The 22,536-nt window shown below is 44.7% G+C and overlaps 1 protein-coding gene across 1 annotated transcript in view; it reads right to left on the bottom strand.

The window, feature by feature from the left end:
- The window catches only part of LOC124619718, a 1,383,482-nt gene that overhangs the window by 245,209 nt on the left and 1,115,737 nt on the right, over positions 1 to 22,536 (bottom strand). The window lies entirely within an intron of this gene.

Genomic DNA, 22,536 nt, shown 5'->3' on the forward strand with positions numbered 1-22,536 from the left:
TGAAGGCCAAAAGAATCAGACACTTCAAGAGCAAACACGTTTAATTGAAATCGGCTGAAGGCCTAACACTTAAAACTCCATAACTTTAATTTTTTTAAATACCAAAGGCCTTACGTGAAACAGTACTTTAATTTAGGTTCAAGGTCTTAAGAGCAAAACAACTCAAACTCAAATCGGCTGAAGGCCCAACACTTAAAATAAATTCAACAACATTGAAACCTTTAAAATGCCAAAGGTCACAGTTCTTTACATTAGACTGTTCGCCCAAAGAACCTTTCGCCTTAAGGGAAAAACAACTTTAATTTTTAAAAAATCGGCTATAAGCCATACATGTACAAACAACAAGAACAGTACACCCAAGGGCGCTCAGATGTTTGAGGGTCGGCGTGGAATTCAAACAATAACGCTCGCTTAGGTGAGACAGGCAGTCGGGCCAACCATTCGCGATGTGACGACAACCCAACCAACCGACAGTCGACGGACCCACCGACAGGATAACCTCTACCTCACCCGACCAGGACACAACAGGGAGTTCAACGGAAGAACGTGGAAGATATAGGCGCCCACAACCAATCATACATGGAGCTGTCAAATTACACGCCGTGCTGGATTACAACAACACGATGAGGAAACTACACTGACCGAAATTTACGTCAACGGTCAGGGCAGGTAACCGCAACGTTAACGGCCACAAGGCAAAAGATTCCGATGGTGCACTTCAATTCAAATAACCAAATACAATGAAAGTCCACCATGGGGTGGCTAGAATTTTCCAACTTGAAAACCACGTTGTTGCTCGCGGGAATATCCCAACAGCTGACAACGAACTTCAAAAGACACAGAGTGAACAGTCGTGACTTGCCGGTAGGTTAACTCAACTTTCTAGTCCACGGTCGGTGAGCCACGGACCTCGTAGCAATGGGAACAGACCCACACACTCCGACACCGCCTAGAGACCGCCAGCGGCCCCGGCCAAACTACGTCCCGCAGAGAATTCCTCGCTGCTGCACGCCAACCGACTGACATGTCGCACACCACCCAGCCGGAAACTACAAGCGCCAGGTCAAAGATAGTGCAAGGTACGAATATCGATACACACTGCTGCTGCCACCCGCGGAAGGAGAGTATAACAGCATAATAGCGAAAACCGCAGGAGACTAAACATAGAATCGCAACGAAGGTTTAATCAAGAACATAGCATGAGTCAGCCACAACTCAGATAGCATCACGAACATGAAGGACCGCCACTTGCTGGTTGACCATTTTGTTCATAATAGTTATTATAGCGATTGGAGATTTCAACAGGAAACTCAAAGATGCACGTCTGATGAACTGGCAACCTTCTGAACTAAAATGCAGTTCAGGAATCCGAGACAGGCGGGTCTCTTCAGAGACTGCATGAACCCGCCATTAGTTTATTATGCGGGGATCCGTTAATAAATAATAGGCCGAGGGACTGGTGGCGGTTCATTAAACGTCTGACTGCCGGCGGTGAGGGGCACAGTAGCTGCAGACGCAAAGACGAGTCTGCGGGCTGCTCGCGAGGCGGCGAGATGAGGCGGCGCGGCCAGCCGCGGCTCAGAGACGGCGGGCCGCCGGCGCTGGCCGGATGATTGCTAATTACCCCACCACACAATTAGGCGGCGCCCCGGAGCCCCCGTGGCCGCCGACGTCGTTAAACATAATTTACTGCAACATGGTGAATCCCGCAAACGACTCGCTACTCTCCTGCCCTAAACCGCCCTACCGTATCATCTCTCCCTCTCTCTCTCTCTACCTTTCTCTGTCTTCCCCTTTCTCTTTCCTCTCCTCGTGTCTGTCTGTTGCAGGAATGTGGTTTACAGCAAGGAGTTTCTCATTTCATGCACACGAGTCGAAACCGTTTCCTTAATTGCGTTTCTTCTCGGCTAACCACTTCCGCGTACAGACCTCACTTTCTCACTGCATAAGTGAGAGAGGAGTGTCTTACCGCAGGTATTGCGTCCAGCCTTGTCGTCAAATGTGGGGTGTCTAGGAATCCTTCGTACTAGGTTTGCTAGACAAAAATTCAAGCAAATGGTATTAATGATTTTATTACGAAAAGTAAATGACAATACTTAACTTTGACAAATACACGGATATGCCGCAAGCAAAGGGCGATTAAGTCTTCTTCAGTATAAACAGTTCCAAGTCTCGGCTACGTGCCGGCCGAAGTGGCCGTGCTGTTCTTGGCTCTGCAGTCTGGAACCGCACTGCTGCTACAGTCGCAGCTTCGAATCCTGCCTCGGGCGTGGATGTGTGTGATGTCCTTAGGTTAGTTAGGCTTAACTAGTTCTAAGTTCTAGGGGACTAATGACCTCAGAAGTTGAGTCCCATAGTGCTCAGAGCCATTTGAACCATTTGTATTGCTTCTCAGCTACGTAGAGGGTACAAGCTTGACGCTTCTAGCCAAGTCGCTGCTATTCAACTGGGGCGTCGCCAGTCGGTTGCGGCGCTTATGTCCTCTTCGCATAGCGGCCACTGCTGTAGCGTTGTCGTCCTGGACAGGGTTCTGTCAGCGTGCGATTGTCTGAATTTGCCGGTCGATGTGACCGAGCAGTTCTAGGCGCTTCAGTCCGGAAACGCGCTGATGCTACATTCGTAGGTTCGAATCCTGCCTCGGACATGGATGCATGTGATGTCCATAGGTTACTTAGGTTTAAGTAGTTCCAAGTTCTAGGGGACTGATGACCTCAGATGTTAAGTCCCATAGTGCTCAGATCCATTTGTCTGACGTCTTCTGACAGCCATCTCTTGTCTATCGTTCACGACTGGCGTGTCGGTGCTTAACTTTATACGGTAATAGCACGACCGCTGTTAGATATTTTGCCGCAGTAGGCGAGAACTGAAAGGTGCATAACAATGCACATCTCCTTTTAAACTTTTAATCATTAAACTAAGGTGACCAGACGTCCTCATCTTCTGGACACAAGCCTCAGTTTTCACGCTTTGTCCTCAGTTCCTTTAAAACTGATTGTGGACAGCAAAATATCGTTCTTTTCTCATTTTTTCTTCTGAATTCTTAAAATTTTCCAAAATAACGGAAACAAGAAGATATGGTGAACATTTTAAACTAGAACTCAAGTGAATGCAGCAGTGCTGTCAAGCTTGTATCAGGAAAAACAGTGTCATACTTTTCTCATACTTAAAGTCTCACAGAGGCTAACAGTAGGACACTATCTCATATTTATGTTTGGGTACGACGAACTGCCATTACCTACTACTAATTTTAGAAATGTTGAAAAAGAAGCGCAAAACCTAGCCTGTGGTTACTTGATCGATTAACCACGGGAGCCGGCCGCGGTGGTCTCGCGGTTAAGGCGCTCAGTCCGGAACCGCGCGACTGCTACGGTCGCAGGTTCGAATCCTTCCTCGGGCGTGGATGTGTGTGATGTCCTTAGGTTAGTTTGGTTTAAGTAGTTCTAAGTTCTAGTGGACTAATGACCACAGATGTTAAGTCCCATAGTGGTCAGAGCCATTTGAACCAAGCCAACCCACGGGAAATAACAGCACGGTAGAACTAAAAATATCAACAGAACCACTCGGTACAACTGACGTCTTACAAATAATATGCGGATTCGGCAAGAAAAAGAGGGACTGGTGAGGTACGGCGCATGTGCCTCAGTCCAGACCTCAACAGAGATGAATCGAGGTCGTTCTTGTTCCCGTTTGGCACTCAGTAGCGGCTGCTGTAGCTTGATGTAGGTAGAGTTAATGCGTTTACGGTCGTCAAAGTAAGTAAACACTAATTAACTGCTCCGTACCCTTAACTTCTCCTTTATTCATTTTCTTTTCTCCTCGTTTGCTCAATTTTTTCGCTTCTTGATTCGAAAAATTTTTTTTTTTTGCCTGTTGCTGCATCTAAAATTTTGCAGCCCTGGGCGGCCGTTAAGTCTTGCCTAATGGTAGGAACGGCCCTGTCTTACGGTCCACCAAGACCATGACACAATGTGCAACGGGAAGAGTGCGGATTCACCGTGGATTTAAATGTTGATCGACGTACCGTGGCAGCGTCTGCCACAGGATGACAGTGAACTGTATGAAAAAAAAGACGTAAAGTACTTACAAACTACTGCGTGCACACACTTCATGCAACATGCAAACGACACTACAAATATTCAGATTTAGGTTATGATATGTTATATATATTTGACATCATTGGCGAGAATGTGGCGCAGACGAATAGCGAAATTCTGTATGACCCACTGAAGTGTCGGAAAATCGATGCTGTCGATGACCTCCTGAATGGCTGTTTTCAGCTCAGCAATGGTTTTGGGCCTTTTGCTGCACACTTTGTCTTTAATATAGCCTCACAAAAGCAGTCGCATGTGTTCAGATCCGGAGAATACGGCGCCCAATCGAGGCCCATGCCACTGGTCTCTGGGTACCCCAGAGCCAAAATGCGGTCCCCAGAGAGCTCCTCCAGGACATCAGACACCCTCCTACTTCGTGGGGTGGAGCTCCGTCTTGCACTAAGCACATCTTGTCGAATTCAGGGTCGCTTTGGATAATGGAGATGAAATCAGCTTCCAAAACCTTCACTTACCGTTCGGTAGTCACCGTGCCATCAAGGAATATCGTACCTATCATTCCGAGACTGGACACTGGACACCACGCAGCCACCCGTTTAGGGCAAAGGGGCTTCTCCATCGTGAAATGCGGATTCGCAATCCCCCACATGGACCAGTTTTGGTTATTGACGAACCCACCCCAATGAAAGTGGATTTTCTTCGTTAAACCAAACCATACTAATTCTCATCATGCCCCGCGGCCAAGCATGCAGTATGAACGTCCTAACGCAAACCGTTCAAAAGTTATGACGATTTCATTTCATATAGTTCAATAAATGTCACTCTGTATTTACCTTGACTGTGGTTCTGGTTTCGATTTCAGAGAACGACCCAACTTAATTTCTTTTAATTTCGAGTAAACCCTAGTGCCGTGAAATTAGACGATCGGACGAAAAAGGTTCAAATGGCTCTGAGCACTATGGGACTTAACTTCGGAGGTCATCAGTCCCCTAGAACTTACAACTACTTATACCTAACTAATCTAAGGAATCACATACATCCATGCCCGAGGCAGGATTCGAACCTGGGACCGTTGCGGTCGCGCGGCTCCAGACTGTAGCGCCTAGAACCGCTCGGTCACTCCGGCCGGCGATCGGACAACTAAACATTGGAATGGAGAGCAGTCATAAACCTTCATCTGGTAAGGATCTACACGATGTTATTTCTTATACTTTTAGTAGTGCTTACGTAACATCTTCCACGAATATATAAGTGATCATATACTTAGTAATTAGTTACACGCTCTCCCATTTTGTATTCACTTCTCCTTTCTCAGTACTCTTAGATTATCGTTCCTGCTTCCATTACTTCAGTCACATTTGCCTTGCTCTGTCTTCTTACTTTATTCTCGCCCCTATCCCATCTTCCGTGCTCAACGTCTCTTCCTTCACATCCCGCCATCCTCTAGCGCGTACTTTGTTTTACATCATATGCTTCAATATATACACATGCCTATACATAGGCTGATTGAGCAGTTCGTACATATGAGTATTATGCAATCCGTAACCACACTTAAACATCACCCGCGTGTTTTCGCTACCTGGAAACTAATAGTCGTACAGATAAAAATGAACAGAATCTTTTTCTAGGAAATTTAGTGCAGTTAAATTTCATACTCGCATACGTTTTCGCTCGTGATCGTGGTTTTGCAGTTAGTCAAGAGCAACGCGTTTCACCGTTGCTTTTGTGCGATTTTCTTGAGCTATTCCAGAATTAATGGCATCTAACGTAAACGTATCGCAGTACAAAATACGGTGTCCGCAACACTGCCAAACGAGCGCGCCGTATTAACGCTGTACTGTCTAAAAAGCTCGGCTGTGTGAGCCACTAACAGTAACTTGTAAGGTACCCATTATTTGCGGATAGGATCGGATTTTACTTTACTTCCAGTTTTGTTATTTCACGTATGTGATGTGAATGTATCAGTGTTGCAGTACTTACGGATCAAGAGGCGAGAGGTAAGTTCCCAAGCTGGTTAGCAGAGGCCATCTGGCGCTTTCAAAGCCAGTGGGATGAGGTACCAAAGCAGAAATCGCTCTTGACGTTAGCAAAGAGATACTCAGGGAAAGTACATTTATTTTTCGCGAATCAAGTAATTGTTATTTGTAAATATTTGCCAAGAAAAGTTGCCTTCTACTACTCTGACGTTATGAGGAGTCTGTGGGTCATCAGAACTAGCTTTCAGTAATTTTACAGTGCCAGGAAACAATTAAATAAATGAATAAATTTGGCATAACCGAAGATGTAGGATCTTACACGAACCATATCGATTGTATTCTCATGTTACCGACTATGCTCTGTGGAGTGCAATTGTCCATCGTTTGGATGTAGTCATGCGGTAGATCATGCTCTCGTACCATCAATAGAAGGTTTATAATAAATGTGAACAGGTTCACATTACGGTGTTTCTTAAATAAACGCTTGATAAAGGCAACCCGTGCGTAAATTATTTGCAAAAAAGACCTTGTTCCAGATTCATTACGTAAAACATAGAAAGTAATTGAGCCGTGGTAAAATTTGCTGTTTTGAAGAGCGCGTAGTGTAAAGCAGTCTCCTTCCGTTTCTGGCGGTGGCGCCGCTGTGGCAATCGCAGCTGTGGTGTCTCCCTCTGGTGGGAAAGGGAAAGGCTGCCTGTTCACGTGCATTTAAGGGGCGGTATCAGCTAGGCAGGAGTTGAGCGTGGCGGCGTTGCCATTGGTCACCACCGCCAGATCCCCGTTCGGCTCCAACCTCTCCTTCCCGACCCCACCGAACACCTGATCCTCAGTCTCTTCTTTCCCGGCCTTACCGTTACCTGCGCCACCATCTATGTCCGCCCTAACGCCCCTATTCCCTTCGCTTCGTCTCCCACATTGACCGTACCTTCTCCTCCTACGTGATCGCCGCCGACCTCAACATCCATAGTCGTTCCGCCGCCCAGTTACGGTGGTGGCGTCGGTTCCACTCCTCCCTTCAAGGCGACCTCATCCCCATCCCCAAGCACACCCGTCCCGAATCCAACTCCACTCCCGATGTTATCCTCTCCTCCCCCAACCTCCTTGGCCGCATAACGGTGGATGTCCTGTAGCCTATTGGTAGCGACCATCTCCCTGTCCTCCTCACAGTTTCAGACGGTCGTCGCCCCCGCCCCGACCCTCGTAATGACCCTCCCCCTAAGTACGTCCATGACTATTCCCGTGCCAACTGGAATGCCTACCAAGGTACCCTCTCCACCCAGGTCGATAGCCACCCCTTCACCTACCACCACCCTGACGATGTAACCCATGCCGCCTCCTTTCTCCAGCAGACCTTGTCTGAGGCCGTGGAGGCCCACGTCCCTACTATCGCCATCCACCCCCACCGTCCAACATTACCCCCACAGGCCGTCCTCCTCCTCCGTGAATCCCGCCGTCTCTACCGTGCCTTCCTCCGCACGCGTGACCCGGACACACTACGACGCCACCGGCAACTCCAGCGACACATTCGTAATTTGCTCGCGGCTAAGAAACGCCGGGACTGGCGACAGACATGCACCCGTTTATCTGCTACCCTACCTATCAACTCGTCCAAGTTCTGGTCATCCTTCCGTCGCCTTACCGGAACTAAACCCCCCCCCCCCCTACTATACTCTTCTCCATGATGATCACCCCTTCCCTGACACCCTTAGTAAGGCCAATCACTTTGCCTCCTACCTCTACGATGTATTTTCCATCCCCAATGATCCCCAGCTCGACTACTCCCTCTTCCCGGATGTCCGTGATCGAACTGACACCTCTGTCCTTCCCCTCGCGCTTGGTTTCCAGTACTTGGACAACATTGCACACACGGAACTCAATGCCCCTATCACTACACAGGATCTCTTTGGTACACTCCACACCAAACGCAACACTGCTCCTGGTCACGATCTTGTCACCTACCGTCACCTTCGTGAAGCTCCTGTCTCTTTCCTCTCCACACTGGCCAGGCTCTACAATGTAGTCCTGTCCACCGGTTACTACCCCGACCTGTGGAAAACCTCCCGTATCCTGATGTTCCGCCATCTCCTCCTACCGTCCCATCAGTCTCACCTCGGTCTTCAGCAAGGTCCTGGAATCTATCTTCACCCGCCGCATCCACCAGCGTCTCCGCCAGCACCACCTCCTTCCCGTTACCCAGTGTGGCTTTCGGCCATCCATCTCTTCCGACGACCTTCTCCTTCACCTCACTCATCTCCTGTCCGACCAACTTAATTCCCGTCGCTCCGCAATCTTCCTCTCCTTAGAACTCGAACGTGCTTATGACCACGTATGGCATTCCGGTCTCCTCTTCAAGCTCCAAACCTTCGCCCTTCCCGTTAACTATGTCCGTCTGATCGGCTCCTTTCACTCCCACCGTCCTTCCTACGTCACCATCCATAACACAGATTCCTACACCTTTTTCCCCTCTGCTGGTGTGCCCCAAGGCTCCGTCCTTTCCCCCCTTCTGTACCTTTTGTATACGGCGGACATGCCGCCGCCGTCACCCCGCGTCCACCTTCTCCAGTTTGCCAATGACACCGCCTTCCTTGCCCTTGCCCCCACCCTGCAGTGCTCCCAACACCTTCTTCAATCCCATCTTGACTGGTTCACCACTTGGTGCAACCAGTGGTTGCTCAAGGTCAATCCCTCCAAAACCCAGGCGACCGTTGTAGGCAAAACCACCCCTTCCTTCCGCCTCCTTGATTTCCATCTCACCATCTATGGCCATCCTTTCGCCCTCACTCCCAGCCTTAAGTACCTTGGCGTCGCCCTCGACCGTCGCCTCTCCTGGACTCCCCATCTCCGGACAATCCAAGCCAAGGCATGCTCCCGACTCCATCTCCTCAAGCTCCTTTCCGGCAGTACGTGGGGTCTGTTCCCCTACACCATCCTCCACACCTATAAATCCCTCATCTGCCCTATCGTTACACCCATCTGGCCTGGATCTCTGCCCCCCCCCCCTACCTTTTATAAATCCCTCCAAATCCTCGAACGCCATGCTCTCCGCTTCGCCTATCGCATGCGTCTCCCCTCCCCCACGTGGATCCTGTACGATCTCATCCCCTACCCCCACCTCCTACTTTTCCTTGAAAGGATACGGATCCTGTACACCCCCCGCAAACTCGATCCTCCTCACCTGCTTCTCTCACCCATCCTCTCCCACCCCCGCCCGCTGCCGCGCCTGTGTTCCCACGTCCCACCCGGTCTCCATCTCTCCACCCTACCCTCTCCCAAGATGGCTTCTGCCAGCTCCCCCTCCCTGATGATGTCCTCCTCCCCTCCATCTACCCCTCCTATCAACTTTGATCCTCCCCCCCCCACTTCCTGTGTCCTTTTCTTTGGGCACCCTCCCTCCTTTCTCTTTCCTTTTCCCTCCGTCCCCCCTTCCTCCACCCCTCTTCCCCCAGGCTTCCTCTCCCCATTCTTCCCTTCCCCTATCTCCCCTGCCCATAGCATCTCTGCTCTCCCCTCTCCCTCTCCCACCCCCCTCCTCCTGGCAAGTCCCCGGACTCGCACACGCTCAGTGAACATTCGCGCGCCGGAGATCATCGCCATCAGTGTCTCGTGTGTGTGCCTTGGTTTGTGATTAGTGTTTGTTCGCCGTCAAGCCACCACTGTTCACGTGTGCCGTCACCATCATCCATGTTATGTGCGCCAGGTCAACTAGTGTTCGTGATGTTTCTCGTCCTGCGTGAACGGCTCCATGTTTTTTTTTTTTTGTTTTTTAATGTCTACATTTTTTGCCCGCCGTTTTGATTGTATTCTCTGTGCCACCTATATGTAATACTTATTGTCAAACTCAAGGCTGAAGAGCGGCGTACTATGCTGCTGACTGCCCGCCTTTGTGTAAGGTGTTTAAAATCACAGTAAAGAAAAAAAAACTAGGCAGGAGTCAGTCAGAGTCGGTCAGTCTGTGAGTCTCGGCGAGTCTGGTCAGTTAGTCAGCCGGGTCAGTTTGGGGCAGTCAGTGTCTGTCTGTTGTCCAGAGTGCTAGTATGTGTTAGGCCGCCAGTCTGCTCAAGTTTGTTCAGGCAATGGACATTGGCGGTTGGATCGATCGGTTGGTCGGTCGCGCACTGGCTCACAAGATGACTTGTCCGTCTTGAGCGTCGGCGCATGTGAGGTCGCCACGTGAGTCCAGTGGCCCGCGCCGTATAGCAAGGAGTAGTGGCTTCGCGGCCGACGCGATAGCAACAGGAGTCAACCCACGACATCGGTCTGGCCGGCGCGAGCTGCGACGCCGTGAGACGGGACATCGGCGCGCCTTCCTGCGTCCGTTGAAGCGGCTGGCAGCGGACGGTTCGGGAGAGCGTTTTTTGCGTGCTGCGCCAGGTCTTCGCCAGACACCGCAGTTTATTAAAAGTTAAGTGATTCGTGAGATGTTGTTTCATTTACTTGTTAAATTCTGCTTCTGTTCTTGGTCAGTCTCTCGTCCCCAGCTTGCTTGTCTGTCTATCGTCCACATTTGTTAGGCAGTTAGTGTCTGTCTGTCTGCCTCTCAATCTGCCATACGTTAATAGCTGCCTCTGCTATGTTTGTCGGATTCGGTGTTAACGAATTTATTGCTTAAGGTGTAAAGGCCGAATTCCTGAAATATGTTTTTTATCTTGCCTATCATCTTGCGAGGTGGTATATGTGTAATGTAGAGCATATTGGTACATTTTATGTAAAACTGCATTTCATGAATTTTATTTAAATGGTCATTTTAGTATACAAAGTTGCCACCTTTCCACCGTAAGAGTTCTTTCAAAAACAAGTTGCACTTTCGGTGCAAAATAATTTTAATGTGAGTGTTTTGTACCATTTCCATCCCTCTTACTGGGTGCATAGTTTGCGTGTTTGTGTCAGCTGTTAAAATTTTTAGTTTAAAGTAATCTGGTGTGTTGCAGATTAGCAACAGTGTAGTCTTTCAGAGGTTGTTGTGAGCGGTCGTCACTACGGCCGTGTTAAAAGAGAGTGGCAAGGTTCTCAGCCCGAAAGCTCATACTATCAACAAAAAAAAGTAGTTATTTCTGCCTGTAAATAAATTGTAACCTGATATTTACAGCATGCTTTCTGATTATAATTTTAAATCTGTTGTTAAAAAAAGAAAAAAGGCGTTTAGGAATAAAATTTCCATTTTTAAAATTTTTTTTTATTTGTTTCTTCAGTTACCATTGGCAACTACTTCCACGCTCACATAGTGTGATTAAATGTGTTAATGTTCTTGATGAATCGCTAGTAAGTAAAGTACATTCTTAAAAAAAGGTTTTGAAAGTAAATTCACGGTTCAGTAATGTTGCAATTTCAGAATCCAATGGCCCTACTGCGGCTCCGTAGGGTATAGAAAATTGCGAGATCACCTCCACGTAATAGACAGGAAGAATTCCTACGTGGTGGCGCTCTACGTCAGTTAAAGAGCGGACTGGCTTAATTATCGCAAAACACGAGTGGAATAGGGCGGACAGTTATACTGTAGGCGCCTTATAGCTCCCTCACTGGTTAAACTGAGGTATTTCTGGAGGTTTAGTACGAATGGAGGGTTCTTGCAAACTCTGCCCGCCGATACAGCATCAGAATATTAAGTGAAGAATAAAATGCACTTGAATGACTGTACTAACTGGATGGAATAATACTTAAACATGTTTCCATGTTCATGGAGGAATAGAGTTTAATGATTGAATAAAAGACGTTGTACACGCCCTCTGCTGACTTGTCTGCAGCTTTTTTAAACAAGCCTACCAACCACCACAGCTACTCCTCGTTCACTACAGTTCCAATTCTCTGGGAAAAGTGGCAAGCCCAACAAATTGCATAGTTCGAGTTTAGAGTTGTTAAAATGCTTAATAGGGTATATAATGGGCGAGAACTGTGAAAGACATGGAACTACGCAGTTGTGTGAGGCAGTACTATCAGCACCCACCATAGGTAAAATGAGCCTTGTTGTGACTGACAATTCGCAATTTTTCACAAACACAACTTTTATTTATGTTCGTTTACAAGGTTGCTGACTGAACAACAAAAGAAAGATAACAAACAATAACGATGCCAGTAAAAGTCTCCTAATTGAGGCAAACAAAAATTTCACTTCTAAATTTTCCACAGAGGTTCGTAGTAACACACACACACACACACACACTAGTAAAAGTCCAATTCAGAGACGAAGGCGTAATCTTCAGCAGTCGAAGTCCACGACGTCAGCACCTGGAGCGAACTGAATTTCGGGGCAGGCTCTAGCCCCTAAATAGCTGTCTCCAGCCAGTCAGGTTTTGGCGTAGTGATACTTCCTGCAGGCCGGAGCTCGAGCTCCCCCTGCAGGATGTAGTGCTCGGAATGTCTGTTTCCATGATATTGTATGTAAATAGCCGGTGTTTACCATGGTGCTTTTGGTACGCCTTGGACATAGACAACCCTGTCCTCTGTGAAGTAATATGGGTTAACGGCCCTCAGGGGGCTACATTGGCTCTGGCATGACAAGTCCAGTTGTGGACTTCCACTCGGTTGGGCGCTTAAATCGTGCTATGTCCAGATTTCCAGGTGTAACCCCTCGTTACATATCTCGTCTTTTTCGAAACTAAAATTTAATCGAACTGGCAATGAACGATTCCTATATTTCATACAAAATCACGAATTCCCTTATTAAAGTAGAGAAAGTTAAATGAAAGGCTAATAAGAGCCAATAGAATAGAGTGTTATTCGCAAAGTAGCAAGGTGAATTATCCAAAGACTTTCTAACTAACTTCCCTTTAGTTTCACAATGCACGTATTGTTAACGTCTTTAGGGTCTGGGAGCCTGTAGGGCCTGGGAGTCATTATCATCTGTGAGTCGTTGTGTTCGAGATTTTAGTGTCCGAGCTTTCAGCGCCAGAGTCCGGAATATTCGCGTCTCTCAAGTTCGTGCGCTACCGCGTGAAACAGTTAATTTAATTGGAAGCAGAACTGGTTGAAATTAAATTTCTACTCGTTGAATTTAATGTCAAAATAATGAGACCTGACAGAACTGAGGTAACGCCAACATCCATCGAACATCCAAGCCGATAAAAGAGCGATATCATTCATTCTAAAACATCGCTTCGCAACTTGACTTTCGATTATGGACGCTGTTTGGATATTTTTTATCGGGCTAAAGTTTGACCGTTTATAGTAGTGAATCATATCAAAGGAACTGTGTTAATAAAAACCGAATTAAGGAAAAGATGTAGAGTTCTACGATTTCGAACAGATTATTACAAGTGAACTATGTACTGGACATTCTGTGGATAAAGATGATAATAATAATAATAATAATAATAATAATAGTAATAGTAATAATAATTCCCGTGGAGGCCCGGGAAAAGAATAGGCCTCCGGTATGTTCTGCCAGTCGTAAAAGGCGACGAAAAGAACAAACCACTAATAGGGCTAACCCCCCTTTTAGTGTGATTAGTTGGTTCAGGACAGAACTAAAGAAGCCTCGGACAAGCGCCGTCATGGTCGGGGACGACGCTTGAACCCTATGCCCGCCCACAATGGTAACGACACTGCTAGCCAACTGGAAAATGATTTAAATCCAAATAGAGGTGTTTTGCAGGATATGCTTCCTGCAATCACCCTAGAAGGAAAACAAAGACAGAGGATGAAATGGTCAGATGAAGTTAATCGACACCTCATGTTCTGTTATTACCAAGCAACAAACCTAGGAACCAACACAACTGGATACAGATCACAAGTATACACAACATTTATTACCAGATACCCAGAATTAAAATTTTTAACAGAACAACGACTAGCTGATCAGATCCGTGTAATAATAAAAAATAACAGGATACCCCAGTCAGAATTAGAAAACATCAAACAACAAGTACGACAAATACTGGAACAAAATAATGTGCAATGGGAAGAAGAGGAAAATACAGTAATGGACTCAAACATCCCAGAGCAAACAAACAAAGAACAACACGCACCAATTAAACAATCAGAGGAAAACGAAATCTTAAGACAGCCACCAGAACAAGCACAAATAGAACACGAAGTGACACAGATGTTAGATATAGAAGAAAAATTTCAGCTAACATATATAGAATACAAAGACACAAATACAGATATTAGACCATTCTTCCATAGACCATCAAATAACCCACAAGTCGAAACAACAATAAAAACTATCAACACAATGATACACAACAAAATAAATGAAAACACAACTATGGAAGAGTTACAACTACTGGTTTATATAGGAGCACTCACTACACTAAATATACACACCAGGCAGAGATCAGAACCAACCAACACACAGAAGAAACCCACAAAACCAGCATGGCAACACAGGCTACAGATCAAAATAGAAAAACTGAGAAAAGACATCGGACAGCTAACACAATTTATAAGAAATGAAATCTCAGAAAAAAAAGGAAAAAGGTTAGGTAAAATCTCACAACATGAAGCGACAGAGCAATTAGACGAAAAAAAACAGAAATTACAAGCATTAGCCAAACGACTCAGAAGATACAAAAAGAGTGAAAATAGAAGGAAACAAAACCAAACATTCAACACAAACCAAAAGAAATTTTACCAGACAATAGATAACACACACATTAAAATAAACAATCCACCAAACATAACAGACATGGAACACTTCTGGAGCAACATATGGTCAAACCCGGTACAACATAACAGGCATGCACGGTGGATGCAAGCAGAAACAGACACATACAAGATGATACCACAAATGCCTGAAGTGATAATTTTGCAACATGAAGTCACCCAAGAAATTAATTCTACTCACAATTGGAAAGCCCCTAGAAATGATAAAATAGCAAATTTCTGGTTCACCTCAACACATTCACATCTAACTAAATTATTTAACAGTTACATTGCAGACCCATACACATTCCCTGATACACTTACACACGGAATAACATATCTGAAACCTAAAGATCAAGCAGACACAGCGAACCCAGCTAAATATCGCCCCATAACATGCCTACCAACAATATACAAAATATTAACTTCAGTCATTAAACAGAAATTAATGACACATACAACACAGAACAAAATTATAAATGAAGAACAAAAAGGCTGTTGCAAAGGAGCACGAGGATGTAAAGAGCAACTAATAATAGATGCAGAGGTGACATATCAAGCTAAAACTAAACAAAGGTCGCTACACTACGCATACATTGATTACCAAAAAGCTTTTGATAGTGTACCTCACTCATGGTTACTACAAATATTAGAAATATACAAAGTAGATCCTAAATTGATACAGTTCCTAAACATAGTAATGAAAAATTGGAAAACCACACTTAATATCCAAAGAAATTCAAATAATATCACATCACAGCCAATACAGTTTAAGCGTGGAATATACCAAGGAGACTCATTAAGTCCTTTCTTGTTCTGCCTTGCTCTGAACCCACTATCCAACATGCTAAATAATACAAATTATGGATACAATATTACTGGAACATATCCACACAAAATCAGACATTTGCTATACATGGATGATCTAAAACTACTGGCAGCAACAAATCAACAACTCAACCAATTACTAAAGATAACAGAAGGATTCAGCAATGATATAAGTATGGCTTTTGGAACAGACAAATGTAAGAAAAATAGCATAGTCAAGGGAAAACACACTAAACAAGAAGATTACATATTGGATAACCACAGCGACTGCATAGAAGCGATGGAAAAAACGGATGCCTATAAATATCTAGGATACAGACAAAAAATAGGAATAGATAATACAAATATTAAAGAAGAACTAAAAGAAAAATAGAGACAAAGACTAACAAAAATACTGAAAACAGAATTGTCAGCAAGAAACAAGACAAAAGCTATAAATACTTATGCTATACCAATATTGACCTACTCATTTGGAGTAGTGAAATGGAGTAACACAGACCTAGAAGCAGTCAATACACTTACATGATCACAATGCCACAAATATAGAATACATCACATACATTCAGCAACAGAAAGATTCACATTAAGCAGAAAGGAAGGAGGAAGGGGATTTATCGACATAAAAAACCTACATTATGGACAGGTAGACAATTTAAGAAAATTCTTTCTAGAACGCGCAGAAACCAGGAAAATACACAAGGCAATCACTCATATAAATACATCGGCTACACCACTGCAATTTCATAACCACTTCTACAACCCTTTAGATCACATAACATCAACAGATACGAAGAAAGTAAGTTGGAAAAAGAAAACACTTCATGGCAAGCACCCGTATCATCTAACACAGCCACACATCGATCAAGACGCATCCAACACATGGCTAAGAAAAGGCAATATATACAGTGAGACAGAAGGATTCATGATTGCAATACAGGAACAAACAATAAACACCAGGTATTACAGCAAGCATATTATTAAAGATCCCAATACCACACCGGATAAATGCAGACTTTGTAAACAACAAATAGAAACAGTAGATCACATCACAAGAGGATGTACAATACTAGCAAATACAGAATACCCCAGAAGACATGACAATGTCGCAAAAATAATACATCAACAGGTTGCCTTACAACATAAACTTTTAAAACAACACGTTCCTACATACAAGTATACACCACAAAATGTACTGGAGAATGATGAATACAAATTATACTGGAACAGAACCATTATAACGGATAAAACAACGCCACATAACAAACCTGACATCATACTCACCAATAAAAAGAAGAAATTAACACAACTAATCGAAATATCCATACCCAATACAACAAATATACAAAAGAAAACAGGAGAAAAAATTGAAAAATACATCCAACTGGCTGAGGAAGTCAAAGACATGTGGCATCAGGATAAAGTTGACATCATACCAATTATACTATCAACTACAGGAGTCATACCACACAATATCCACCAGTACATCAATGCAATACAGCTACATCCAAACATATATATACAACTACAGAAATCCGTAATTATTGATACATGTTCAATCACTCGAAAGTTCCTAAATGCAATATAACACATACCGTACAGTTAAAAGGAAGTGACGCTTGATCAAGGTCCACGTCACTCCATTTTTAACCGGACTTAACGTCTGAGAAAGTGAAGGAAATAATAATAATAATAGTTTATTCCACATTAATATTAAAGGGAAGAAATTTCAAAGGACAAAAAATCGTGCTATGTTAAATGCTTCCTGTGACTTTAGAAATAATTAATTTGGTGTACATGTGCTCGCAAATCAAAGATATCAACTCATTTTGAAACGCTCTAGTTTTACTAGGCCCCGGCCGAGCTAAATCCCCCACTCCAGGCCTGTGACGTCAGCGATAAGGCCGCCTGAGCGCCTGTGGCTCCGTGGAGGGGGAAGCGATAAGCGCGTCACTTCCGGTCTGCCGGGAGTCAGCTGCGCCGCAGCACGGAACGTCATTCGCTCTGCGAACGTCGAGGAGTGCGGAAGCTTAGCTCTGGGCGTTCACTGAGTGTTGGCTTTCTACGTTCACTGTGTGTCAACGTGCCTCTGCAATGCCTTTGCGACGTGGGTATCGTCGCCGTTGGAAATCAATAAGCAACAGCTTATGGGTGACCCTAATGCTTTTCGTGAACTACGAACACAGTTCCTGCTGTGTTTGGAGGCCCAGTAAGCGTTAATGATCATTTTTGGTGGCAACCGCCAAAGAAAGCAGCTAACCGATAGTAATAATTTGAATGTAAACTTATTAACGAAAGAGTCTGACTAAAATTAGATCGAGCAGCGGAAATGATCAACAAATATTGACTGCAGCGACAGGCAGTGTTGTGTCGTCTCGCTTTCACATAACTCGACGAGGTGAAGAATACTGGCTGGGGATTGGAAAAGGACATTACACTTTCGCTGATCGTAATGGAAGGCGTCACATGTGTCATCCGGAGGTGACAGTGGGTGCATCGATATGTGAAGGCAGCCATACTCACTTTGATGGTTCCGGTCGATCACTGACACCCACAAAGTAGGAGCGCCGTATTGAGCACCAATCACATCGTATCGTAACACCTCCATGTCAGCGCCTGCCACAGTTAATGGGCCCCCTGAAGCTGTCAGTGTCATCTCACAAACATGCTCAGAGTGTAGCAGCAGCCCAACTGGGGAATTATCTTCCGTGCATAGACCAGCATTAACACCACGTCGCAAACGACCGCGACTGGGTTGGTGCTGTGGTCGTGAAACATGGACTGCTGATGAACTGCGGTGCACTGTATTCGTCGATGAACCGTGGTTCTGCCTACAGCGGATGTCCATTTCTGTCGGTGAGTGTGGTGGCGATCTGGGGAGGGGCCCGATTGCTCCAGTGTTTCGGAGCGGCACAGCAGTGTTACGCCTATCACCTTGGTGAAAGGAGTGCGACTTCAAGGCAAAGTTGGTAATGACTCTTGTGGCACGGCAGCACAAGACATACAGATATAAAAACAAACAAGCAGCTTCCGGACAGGCCTCGATGTACCAACGGTACCAAACGACCCCCAAGTCAGTCTCAGCCCTTAGGCGCTACTTGATGCAGTTACAGAAGGGCATGTGGTCAGCACACCAATCTCCCAGACGCTGTCAATTTTTGTGGCCGATGCTACCGCTTATCAATCAAGTAGACTTGACAACAGCACTCAGCAGACCCGGACGGTAACCCAGCCAAGTGCTAGCCAAGCCTGACAGCGCTTAACTTACATGACTGGATGGGAACCAGCGTTACCACTGAGGCAAGGCCGTTGGCTCTTACATATATACTGCTTACTCATATATTACAACTCTTGAGACAGCGTCCTGTTGCCAGGTTTCAACCGGACACTGTTCATCCATATGTATCACGTGAGTTTATGAACAATCTGCGTGATATATACTCCTTTTGTGCGGCTGGTCCCGGCGCAGGTTCAAGTCCTCCCTCGGGCATGGGTGTGTGTGTTCGTCCTTAGGATAATTTAGGTTAAATAGTGTGTAAGCTTAGGGACTGATGACCTTAGCAGTTAAGTCCCATAAGATTTCACACTTACACTCCCTTGCCAGCATGACCCCTCATATCGGTGCCTTTTAGAAAATGTACAGAACTAACTCAACTATAAATACCGTTCCAGGATCAGGGGTATGATGCAGCAATTTCCAACTTGCATCAGGAAGGGGCACAAAGGCTATGCCAGACAGCTCCCAACCGAATTTGTGTATACAATCACACCAGAGGGTGCACCCTTTTATTGATAAGTGGCATCAAACTGCCAAGTTCTTCGTACATTTGAATCGATTTAGCAGTAACTGAAATAACATTGCGAGGTGCCGGGCCTAGCAGTGTATTTAACACTAAATTCTTCTAGAATCTTCATATGGAAATGATGCTCTAAGCCCCCACCCGCTTTTCTAACTCCGACTTTTGCTGTTGCACATGGATTATGAAGAAACGCGAACTGACTGTAATCGACCCTGCAAGTGGAGTAGAAAACAGTTTGACACCTGCAACGATTTAATTTGATAGAAATTAATTTTGATATAGGAAAGTTTCATTAATGTAGTGAGAAATGAAAGGGTTGGTTTACCGATCCACAGAATGAAAGTTCTATCCAAAATAATTTGATTTACTATGACTAAACTCAAAATAATAAACAGAACACATGAAACATTTACAATACGTCAAATTGGATACTCAAATAAATGCTGTGAAGATGAAGTTATACATAAACTAGATTGTGATATTTATGACCAAGTGGTATGTGGAGCCAGTTCCTTGCAACTCAAATCTTAAGAGAAACACCCAGGCAACCCAACATTAATCGCTGCTACAGTAGTGAGAACTCAGACAATGAACACCCAAGACAGAACTATGTTAGAAAAGACGAGAACAGGCGCGCTCTGCTGAGCTCTGATTGTCGCATAGCAAAATTCCCTGATTTGCCAGTGCTGAGGACATACATTACCAAGCTGTCTTCTTAACTGGAAGGACACGATCTGAGGTACCGGAGGCAATGGCTGGTTGCTTCGACGTCCCGTTGTGGTGATGATAATGTCGCGAGTATAGCCCGAAACAAATTATCCTGGTCTGGTTGTTCCTGACTAAAGACTTCCTAGCAACACAAATGTGCCTCTGAGGGAGACGAAGAAGGCTCGCTACACAATCACTGACGGTACTGTGATTGATTTTAACAAGCAAAGTCACACAGTAACTCAGATACAGTCAACTTTAGCCAAAACTGCTCAAGACAGACAACATAGTCCGCTTGTACGCAGAACGCTCAATTGCCAACTGTACTCGCAAAGTTACGTTGATGTCAAAACTTCAGCAACTTTGTCAAACAGTTATAATTAAATGAAAGTATATTAGACAGCCAACGGGAGGCAGGCTGTCCAGAACAGTGAGAGCTCAGTCGTGTAACCTACTCCGACCGAAAGGCGAGAGCAGACTCACTCAAGAGCACCTGTACAAGCCGAACACAGAGCATTCTCGCCCCCACGACAGTGGCTGTGGTTAAACATTCCAATCAGTAACTCGAAAACCGGCGGAAAATTCCACTCTATTACCAAAGCACTACTATTCCACCAATGGAGATACTTGGCGCCAATTCCTGTGCCGATTTTGCTACGTCACCGAGCTATCCCCTGAGCAAGTCAATCACAGTTATGATTTTGCAGAAAACGCGGGAATTTGCCCGCCAAGACTGCCTGGGAAGCCAAGTTATTCCCACGCCTCGCTGATAGCCCATCAGAAAGTGTTTTCACTAAGTTTCTGCTCAGTAACGGAATCTCTAGCCCCAGCTGCTCCTTCAGGACCCTGTGGGCGTGTCACCCCCGCTCTTATGACAATGTAGGCGTCTTGACAACATCCCTCACACCCGTCGGCATAACCCTTTTAAGATCAGCCGAACTTACCTGTTACCGAACCACCTGGGTGACGAGAGGCGCTGCGTGGGAAGTCCACGTGTGAAGGAATAGCAGCAACTTTTCACTGCATGCAATTAGAGAGGAAAATATTCATATTATATGAGTTCTCAATACTAGCCTAGTAATGACCATACTCGGCTATACTTCCTCAAATCTAATTACTCAGAGTAAGATAGAAATATGAGAGGGGCCTCATGCCACCTCTCAATATGATACACCTTCTCAAACAGTGAAGTTTCGTTCCGTGTCTCCGCAACTTCTTCTACTTTCACCTTTCGTCGGGCAGTGTATAATGATTCAGATTCTTATTGTATAATTCTCCAGTTGTATATTACTTTCGTTGTATACCAATGTCGCAGGTAAATATGATTTATATATTATAACTTATACATATTTTAATCTTTTCTGACATTCTTAAGCGCTGTATTCGTTAAATTGTTGAGCTATGTGGTACACGTACTTAGGCTCATTTACAAAGGTTGTGCTAATTCAAACCCTCTGTTCTAATAAATATAACATATCAGAACCATTTAAAACATCTACGTACAATAGAAAATATGAACACCAATTTGCCTGTGATCTAGCGTGAAGCAGGTGAAGCTTGGGCTAAGGAATATATTCAACGAGAGAGGGCACTAGTGTTATGAGCGAGAATCTCGCGCAAATTAAAGACTAAGACACATACTAGCGAAAACGAACAAAATGTTGTAGGAAATCGTAACCATCTGTCGTCATGAATAACAAACATAGCAGAATCATTTAAATCACATATACACATCGAAAACCGCGAACAACAATCATCAAAAATACGTAAAATCCAAACAAGACAGGAATGGAGCACCTCACCAGCATCAACAAACAAGAAAAGTAGCTTCTAGTCAGCCAGATTTTATTACGTTAGAGCAAGAAGTGGTTTGAAACTATTCGAAAATTTCTAATTCCTCGAACAAGTCCAGTATGTAAACTTTACTCACTTAGTGTAGCAATTCTGTGTCATCCAGTTTATGTGGCGTATGCTGTAAGAGCAATAGATGTTCAGCAAACCTCGAATTGTAAACGTTTTCCCCATTTTTACCTAGCATGTGTTCTTTACATCTTACTTGAATGGATCTAGCTATATGTCCAACGTAATAGTTGGGGCAGTCAAAGCAAGTAATTTTGTAAACTCTGGCATATTCTTGTCATCCACAAACTCACAAAATTGCCTTCTTTCACTCTGCAGTTCATCGTGCCGTGAACACAGCTTTAAAACAGGATTTTTTAGAAAAAGAAATATCTTTAGTAGAATCCGTAGTTATTAACAATGGATATGACTTATGTTAGTTGACCAAATTGTCAGGAAAAACAGCTGTAAAATGTTCAACCTTAGGAGGTAATAAGGCGATAAATAGTGAAAGTAATAACTCTATATCTATTCCATTTTTGGGGAACGTATCATACAAGATAAGGAGACTTCTACAGAAGCAATACGGTTACAGAGTTGCCTTTTCCTTAAAAAATAGCTTAAAACAAAGAGTGATTCATACTACTGGGGCGTGGAAAGAACTTGGCATTAAATCCGGAGCTTATAAAATTACTTGTAACGGTTGCCCAAACTATTACGATGGACAAACTGGTAGACCCATTAAAGTAAGATATAAAG

This window comes from Schistocerca americana, chromosome 6, assembly GCF_021461395.2.
Source record: "Schistocerca americana isolate TAMUIC-IGC-003095 chromosome 6, iqSchAmer2.1, whole genome shotgun sequence".
Taxonomy (NCBI): Eukaryota; Metazoa; Arthropoda; class Insecta; order Orthoptera; family Acrididae; genus Schistocerca; species Schistocerca americana.